Here is a 7,634-nt window from a genome sequence, read left to right as displayed (position 1 = left end):
TGTAACTTCACATTTGCTATGGATAAACTTACCCACCATCAGCGCATCGGGCAGTCACAGATTTTCTACTTCACTCATAACACATCACTTTTCGTAACTTCTCCAGATAAACCAGCATCTCCTACATCAGGATCAGGACTATACACAGCACCTGACTGTTGTGCTGTACTTATACCATCTTTGTCCACGTTAGCTGCAAGCAATCACTATGCCATCCTAAATCACACACACAAATACTTCCTACCACTGCCTGAGATAGATTTAAAAATTAGCACAAATATTAAGTTGACTTCACCTAAGCTTGCAACTATGCAATTAATCAAAAAATGAAGCCCTGGGAAGGACTGAGTATGTTTAATTCATATTTTATGCATAGCCCAGCACCAGCTGCATTTGTAATCTTCTCCATTGTATATAGTATATTACTGTACTATTGGCTATGCACAGAATGCAAGCAAGGATTGCAAACTTGGAGTCAGTATTTATGGGAGGAAGAGTAAACATTCAAGTGAGACCCCATGAGTGAAATGTGTATAAAATGCAGTAAAGTGCCACAGGAGGCGACCTAATACCTCCAGAAGGAGCCCTAAGAGGAGCAACGACAGCGCACCGGGACTCACGGCGACAACGACATAAATCCTCCCAAGCCACGCGGCCCTATGACCCGGAGCTCGCCTGCCGCCACCATAGCAGGAATACAAGACTACCTTCCAGGCGAGCCTTCCCCAACCAACACTGGGATGGAGCTGTTACTCCAGCTCCAGTCAGCACCCCTGAGACGGCCTGTAGCCACTCAACTCTCCTGAAGAAGACGGCCTGTAGCCGCTCTGAGGGAAAAAAGGAAATGGCCTGCAGCCGCCCCTCCCCTTCGTCAGGAGACGGCCTGTAGCCGCTCTGAAGGTGCCCTTCCCGAGACCGCATGCAGCCGCTCAACCCTCCTGAAGGAGATGGCCTGTGGCCGTTCTGAGGGAAATCAGGAGACAGCCTGTAGCCGCTCCCGCCTTTGTCAGGAGATGGCCTGTAGCTACTCCCACCTTCGTCAGGAGACAGCCTGTAGCTCTCTGAAGGTGCCCCTTAGTCAGCATGTAACTGCTTCCTTCCCCAGACCACGGCCAGTAGCCAGGCCTTAGCGACGGCCTGTAGCCGTGCCCCTAGAAGGCCACAGCCAGTAGCTGGGCCCTATGGCGGGAGACGGCCTGTAGCCACTCCTCCGTCAAGTGCTGACTCCTGTTCACCAACCTACGACTCAGAGGGAGTCCCCAGCCTGGAGGAGTACTGGAGAGGCCCCATGACTTCCCCTGGCCTTTTCTCCATGCAGCCGGATCTGGAGAGGACTCATCTGATGGACCCTGACAGCAGCCCCTTCCTGACGGTGCCACCGAGCATGGGGGACTGCAGCCTTCGGGACCCCCAGACCTCCCTCAGGACTCTCGGGCGTGATCTCCCTACACCCAGACGCCGGAGATCTTCGTCCTCCATCAGGATCCGGAGCGAGAATTTCAGGCAGTTACTCAGCCCCAGCACTGAGGGCGATACTCCTGCTCCAAGCCCCGAAAGTGTGGGGTTCTTCGCCACCCGCAGCCCCGGACGAGAGAGGACGCCCCTATGCATGATCCCGCGGTCCCTGAACACAGACGCCCCCGGCAGAACCCAGCCCTGTCAGTAGTGAGGCTGGGTCACCTCTGCCACCCTTGTACCTGACCGCCACGACGCCCAGACCTGAAGGGAGTGACAGTGAAAACACAGTGTCTGTGACTTAGTGACGTGAAGGTAGAGCAGTGAATTAACCATATAAAGGAAGTCAGTGAGAGAAGCACCAGTGACAGTATAAAAGTGGTGGAGTGAATAAAAGTAACAGTGAAACCGTGAACACGGTCAAGCAATGAAATACATGTTATTACAGTGAATAAGCTACCAATTGATAACGTCGCACCATACTAAAATCATATACAGACCCCAGTGTTAAAGTAATAATTGCCAACAGTGAAATAGTACCACCCACTCCCCAAATATATAAAACTTGGACTTCCTGCAATAATAGTATATAAACCTCTGCCCTAAGTGCTATTCATATTGCCCGTCCTTGACCTGGGTAGTATCCTGCACGATACTAATAACCCATATCTGGGCCTAAGAATTACAGTTGTCCAGTGTATCTGTATTCGTGACATCTACCTGTTCCACTATAGAATTTAGTAATACACGTGTAAGGTTGTTGCCTTGAGTTTTTGCGTCCTGCCTCTCTCTTATTCTCTAAGCTCTGGTCTAGAAAGAGAGCCCAGCTACACACTAGGTGTTAAAGGGACAGGAAGCCGAAACTAAAACACTTAGCATTACAATGTATAATATACTGTATAAATAGTGTTAATTTATATATACAAAAAAAAAAATGAAGGAAAATTATGGGGTAATGTAATATATAATATTATACTCATACAAAAATGAGACTCTGTTCCAGTTGGCTGAAACGTGAAAATGTATGCAAGACAAAGGTGAACAGCATGAAAAGATGTACGACACTTTCGTTCAATCATTGATTCACCAGCGAAAGTGACAGTGTCCTGTCTCTTGGAGACCATGATGAGTTCGGTGTTGGTGGTGATGTTGATGATGGTGTCATTATTCTTAGAAGGAAAAGGGTATATTTGATGGACTGTGAACAGATTATCTGTTATGAATGGTACATGAACTTTTTCTGATGTTGGCTTGGATGAAGTAGGGAAAGATAGATTTTGAGATGACTTAACACGTGTAGTAGGTGGTATGCGAGATAATGAGATAGTGGTTTTGGGAGGGGACTTAAATGATCATGTAGGTGAAGCAGCTCAAGGTTATGAAGGAGTACATGGGGGTTGTGCATATGGTGTAAGGAATGCATAAGGGGAAAGGATACTCGAGTTTGGGGCGGCAACGAGCATGATTGTATGCAACACACAGTTAAAGCAAAAGTGAGTAGGTTAATAACGTACGAGAGTGGGGGAAATAGCAGTCAGATTATTTTCTTGTTAGAAGGGCTGATAGGAGGTTAGTGAGGGATGTTAAAGTTATAGGAAGCGAGGAGTGTGTGCAGCAGCACAAACTATTGATTTTTTTTATGGTGCTTAAAGAACAAATGATGAAAAAGAGGACTTATGTACCTAGGAGGAAAAAATGTAAACTGGAAAACCAAGTAGTAAGAGATGCCTTCTACAGAGAGATGAGGAGAGTGGTGGCTGAACAGGGAGCCGTAGACAGAGGCATTAATGAACAGTACAGAGCCCTCAAGAACAACCTCTTGAGAGTTACTGATGTAATATGCAGTTGGACAAGAGGCCCACCAAGACATAAAGTAACTTGGTGGTGGGTTGAGGGTGTAGAAACTGCAGTTACAGAGAAAAGAAGGCTTTTCCGGGGCGTGAAAGAAGAGTGGTAACAAGGACGAATACTTGGCTGCCAAGCACAGGGCTAGAAGAGAGGTATGCAGAGCGAAGTCCGATTCACAGAGACTTCTACTTGATAACCTAAATCATGGGGAGAGGAAAAATATATTTAAGGTGGCAAATCAGATGAAGAGGGATAATCGGGATATTATAAGTGAGCAGTGTATGAAGAATGATGAAGGTAGGGTAGTGGTGAACAGTGGTTATATTAAAGATGCATGGAGAGAGCATTATAGCCGGTTGTTGAATGAGGAATTTGACTGGGACAGCGAAAGTTTGGAGCCGGCAGATCCAGAGTTTGGCCCGTGGCCTTTGACTGATGCTGCTACTGTGAGAGAGGTAATAAGCAGCATGCAGGTGGAGAAGGGAGCAGGTGTGTCTGAGTTGACTGCCAAAATGTTGAAAGCCTCAGGAAATATGGGGGTGAGGTTAGTCACTGACCTGATAAATATGATTATATATGAGTGAGTTGTCCCATATGACTGGTTGAAGAGTGTAATTGTAAATGTGTATAAAGGTAAGGGTGATCCCCTGGAAAAAAGAAATTATGGAAGTATAAAGCTTTTAGATCAGATAATGAACGTAATGAAGAGAGTTCTAGAAGGTATGATAAATGTTGAAGGCCTCAAGAGATATAGGGGTGAGGTTAGTCACTGACCTGATAAATATGATTATATATGAGTGTGATGTTCCAGATGATTGGTTGAAAAGTGTAATTGAAAATGTGCATAAAGGGAAGGGTGATGCCCTAGAAAGAGGAAATTATAGAGGTATAAAGCTCTTAGATCAGATTATGAAGGTAATGGAGAGAGCTCTAAAAGGTATGGTTAGAGAAAGAATGAATGTTGATGAGATGCAGTTTGGGTTTATGCCAGGCAGGGGGACCACTGATGCCATATTCATTGTTCGACACCTTCAGGAAAAATATAATGGGAAGAAAAGGGATCTGTATTTTGTTTTCGTTGATTTGAAAAAGGCCTTTGACAGAGTCCCTAGAAAAGTGAACTGGGCAATGAGAAAGCTTGGGTTGGAGGAGTGGCTGGTTAGGGTGGGCATGGCGATGTATATGGGTGCTCGCACCCAGGTAAGAGTAACTGGAGATTTGAGTGATGAGTTTTCCGTGAACGTTGGTGTGCATCAGAGGTCAGTTTTGAGTCCCATGTTGTTTATCATGGTACTTGAAGCACTCTCACGTGACTTCAGAAGCGGACTCCCGTGGGAGATGTTACATGCTGATGATTTGGTGTTGATTGCAGAGAATGAAAGGGAGGCAAAGGAAAGCCCCATCCCGACCACTTTTCCACCACTGACTCCCCCCAATCCTTACCATTTTTGGAAAAAAAATGTTTTTGGCTCAAACCTCCGCTTTTGGTGAGAAACATCGAAAAATCATAGAGAAATCGCTCCCATGAGGTTTAAAATACTCGATACAGGTAAGCAGTACCTCCTCACCTTACTGTGTTTTCTATCAGGTTGGCTCCAAAGAAAACGAGTTCTATGGGAGGGTAACCATTCCACACCACTCATAAATGGTTTTTATTTATTTATTGGGTACGAATTTATATGTAGTAAGAGAGTATATTGGTTTTCACACAGTAATATACCTGTAGGCAATATAAGCATTGTATCACTCACGAAAACACATCAACATACCTGACCTTTTTTGGCGACATTACCTGATCATCATTTCTGACTGTTTCTTCCTCTAATGCTATGTAAAGTTTGTCCTCCAAATTGTCATCGATTGGGGAATCACTCTGGCTCTGAATTTCGTAACCTGGCACGACATGTCTTTACTTGCCAGGTCACTAGTAACAGGTGAATTGCCGAGACAATGGCGTGCGGGAGGGGAGGGAGGTCATGCTGGGTAAGGCATTGTCCCTGCCTGGCATCTTGTAGAGGAAGGTGTCCCATGTCTACGTACCAAAAATCCCTCGCGAAAATTGACAATTGTGCAAATATGGGACCTTGCAATTGATTCGCATTTATGTACGTCAATGGGATTGGCAGTGACAAAACGTGTGGACGTTAACTCACATCGACGGGACGCCACGGGTTAAGGGTTAATGCAGATAAAACAAAAGTAATGGTATCTAGGGTTGATGGTGGTACTGTCAAGGACGAGGGAGAGTGGCCATGTGCAGTTTGCCACAAGGGTGTGGGAAGTAATTCCATCTTGCACAGTGTTTGTGATAAATGAGTGCAAAAGAGATGTATTGGTATCAGAGGTAGACTGCGAGATAATGCTGATTTTTTGTGTGTGGCGTGTCGGGGAGAGCAGATGGAGATTGTCAGGCATGAAAGGATTGAATTTACTGCTGAATCTCTTGAGTGTGTGGAAGAGTTTTGTTATTTGGGAGACATGTTGTGTGCTCGAGGTGGGGCTGGAGCTACCTCTGTGACTAGGGTGAGAAGTGGTTGGGAGTAGTTCAGGAAACTGTTGCCTCTCCTGACATTGAGAGGACTCTCCCTGTGTGTTAAGGGGTCTTTGTATGCAGCATGCGTTAGGAGAGTAATGCTGTATGGTAGTGAGACCTGGACAGTGAAGGAGGAGGATATTTGCAGGTGGATGTGCATTGTGTCCCTGCGTGCAAGGCCTGGGGGGGCTAGGTTTACGATGGAAGAATTGAGAGGTAGGATGGGACTTGAGTGTATTGGTGTTGTGTTCTGGGTGCAGAAGGTGAGAATTGTTAATACTGGGGGTCGGGTTGTGAGGGGTAGACCGAGAAAGACGTGGGACGAGGTCATTAAGTGTGACTTCAGGGTTAGGGAACTGAGCAGGGAGGCTGCAGTAGATCGTGCAGTAAGGAGAGCCGCCATTAGGTGACCAAGGCTGATGCATGCAAGCATGTTGGAGCCTTCAAAAACGAAAACGGAAACGATATATATATATATATATATATATATATATATATATATATGTATATATATATATATATATATATATATATATATATATATATATATATGGAGCCTCTGTGGTACAGTGGTAATGTGTGCGTTTTTGTACACTGAAGAACATGGGTTTGCGCCCCACCAGGGGAAAAAACTTTGGGAGCGTTCTCCCGGCCAAGTACTGCTGTGGTCGAATCGGTGTCGCATACTATAAAGTATGTTTGCACCCAGTCGGCTTGTGCAGGTCCATTACACTTGGTTCACAGACTACACACACATCCAAAGCCACTTCAACACTACAATCACACTTTCAAGCACTTCTCACCCTACATAGTCTACAATCTCTGCCAGACAGCCTAAGGCACTTGGTAGAGATACATAGGCTCTATTGTCCCCACTTCGGTCGGGATAGGCCGGTCCTGCAGTGGATACTCAAATGGCTGATGATGATATATATATATATATATTATATGATAGGTGCACTACATATAACTGACTCTTACTAAAGTCTTGGCATGGTTTCATTCATTCATTGCCAGACGCCATGTATCCCACACGGGGTGGCCAAGGGCTTAGAGTTAATTGTTTTACAGGGAGGGGCACTAATCCTCCACCAACCCCACTTGACACGTAGGGATGCCAACAGCATCTGGGTGTTCCCAGACGGTCACCCATCCAAGTACTAACCAGACCCAACGTTGCTTAACTTCGCTGATCGGACGGGAAGCGGTGTACTCAACGTGGTATGGCCGTTATATTACCATTGCATAAATATATGCGTCTGTCTGTTGAACATACACAACTGTGCCACTCTGTTACGAAAATATGTTATACAATATTCTATATTCAATTTCACTACCATGTATTTACTGCATTACATGTATTATACATACAATTTATTACTACAGTGTATTATATTTCTACAGTATTATTGTACCTCTACAATACTGTAATGAATACCATGTATTAGTAGGTTTTAACAGAATATGTAAAATGTTACTACATGCCGCCGTAGGTACGCCAGCTAAGCATGACAGAGCGATGTCAGGACACTAAAATATCATAACACTACATAACAGCCAGTAACGTATATATGTAATACAGAGGTTAGAAGAAAGTCGTGCCTAAGCGAGGAATTTAACACAGAGCACAGTGTGACTCCTGATGGAAACTCCCCAGGCCTGGGAAAATTCCATTCACCCGTTCCCTTACACGTGACACAACCAGTCATATACAGGGGGAATGCGAGATACACGGCAGATGAGGTTAGGAGAGAGAAGAGAGATGGTGGGGAAAGGCAGGAACAGAGCGTGCAGAGTA

General features: G+C 45.2%; 1 non-coding gene across 1 annotated transcript; it reads right to left on the bottom strand.

Annotated features, from left to right (window-relative positions):
• Nucleotides 1–6,951: 6,951 nt before the first annotated feature.
• On the bottom strand, nt 6,952–7,071 carry LOC145390819 (5S ribosomal RNA). The gene has a single exon (XR_013895732.1). It is a non-coding gene; the product is annotated as a 5S ribosomal RNA (ribosomal RNA).
• Between the last annotated feature and the right edge of the window lie 563 nt (nt 7,072–7,634).

The sequence above is a fragment of the Coenobita brevimanus genome, chromosome 15, assembly GCF_032717465.1.
Source record: "Coenobita brevimanus isolate Jiangsu-jjx chromosome 15, ASM3271746v2, whole genome shotgun sequence".
Lineage (NCBI taxonomy): Eukaryota > Metazoa > Arthropoda > Malacostraca > Decapoda > Coenobitidae > Coenobita > Coenobita brevimanus.
Note: the sequence above shows the minus strand (reverse complement) of the source record. Positions and strands in the feature narration are given on the sequence as shown.